We start from the raw sequence: 1,084 nt of genomic DNA, 5'->3' as shown, positions 1-1,084 counted from the left end.
TTTCAAGTACTCCTAATCCAGCCATACACTTCCTAATTACGTGTTTCCAGGGGTTAGCACAAGTGTCATAGTTTGAAACTAAAGCTAAAGCGTGTATTCAATTCAATTCCCTGAAGTGAGGCAGGGGAGAGGGCAATCCTCTGCTAGCGTAATCCTCTGCTAGTCATGTTTATTAGGAAGTAGGAACATGATTAGGATTACTATCTGCATCATTTTTATCTAGTGTGAAAAGATGGAAATTTAAAGGGATATTATTAACCTGTTTAAACTCAAGTGTTTGACTGACTTTAAACGTATTAGGCCAACCCTTACTTTCCAAATGGTTACTTTAGAGAAGCATGATCAGTTTATCACCTGTGGGCCTTTCTAAATTCAAATTCTTCCTTTTTTATTTTTTGTATAAAGATGAAACAAAAGTAATTGCTGGGGTATTCAGCTCGTGTAAACCGGCACAGCTCCACTGCAGTCAGTGCATTTGTTCCCATGGCAAGGACTGATCAAAGGATACATAAAACACAAAGGATGTTAGTCAAACAACCACCTAATCAGAGTTCAGCTGCTGAATGAATCAATCCTCTCTCTCCAGTGTCTACCAGCCCCACCTTTGTTTGTGCCCTGGCTGGTAGTTTCAAGAAAAGACCTTGTGGGGTAGAGCTCTGGTTTCAGGAAATAGGGCGGGCCCACCTGGGCTTGAATGGCAGATGCCTTTCAAGTCACCTGGTGGCTCCCCAGTGACCACTTCCTTGCACAGTTAATGTTTAACAGAGAGGCTGGAGCTGCAGACAACCCACATTTTTCTGTAGCAACAGGCAAGTCGTATCCTGCACGGAGCAGATGGCAGCAGGACCAAAAGAGGCGCAGAGCTGCAGAGGGTGACCTGGGGTGCTGGAGGAAGATCTGAGTTGGGAGAGCGCGGACAACAAAAAGAAGCTGTCTCTGAGTTTGGAGGAGGTAAATGCTGAGAACAACCCTGCTGCTCTCTCACCTTCTCTGCTGGTTTATTGACACAGCCTCTGTAGCTAGCAAATCAGTTTTGATTCAGGTGTGGCTTGTAACCACTGCAGCCTGAGTGCACTGGCTGGTG

General features: G+C 45.1%; 1 protein-coding gene across 1 annotated transcript in view; it reads left to right on the top strand.

The window, feature by feature from the left end:
- Positions 1-729: 729 nt before the first annotated feature.
- The window catches only part of GPR39 (G protein-coupled receptor 39), a 170,551-nt gene continuing 170,196 nt past the window's right edge, over positions 730-1,084 (top strand). Inside the window, exon 1 of the mRNA XM_019522517.1 lies at positions 730-1,042. The gene's annotated coding sequence lies outside the window, so the exon portion shown is untranslated. The remainder of the gene's footprint in view (positions 1,043-1,084) is intronic.

This window comes from Gavialis gangeticus, unplaced genomic scaffold (genome assembly GCF_001723915.1).
Source record: "Gavialis gangeticus isolate Ggan-Ray unplaced genomic scaffold, GavGan_comp1, whole genome shotgun sequence".
Classification (NCBI taxonomy): Eukaryota; Metazoa; Chordata; order Crocodylia; family Gavialidae; genus Gavialis; species Gavialis gangeticus.
The sequence above is the reverse complement of the archived record's forward strand: the minus strand, read 5'-3'. Positions and strand labels throughout refer to the sequence as shown.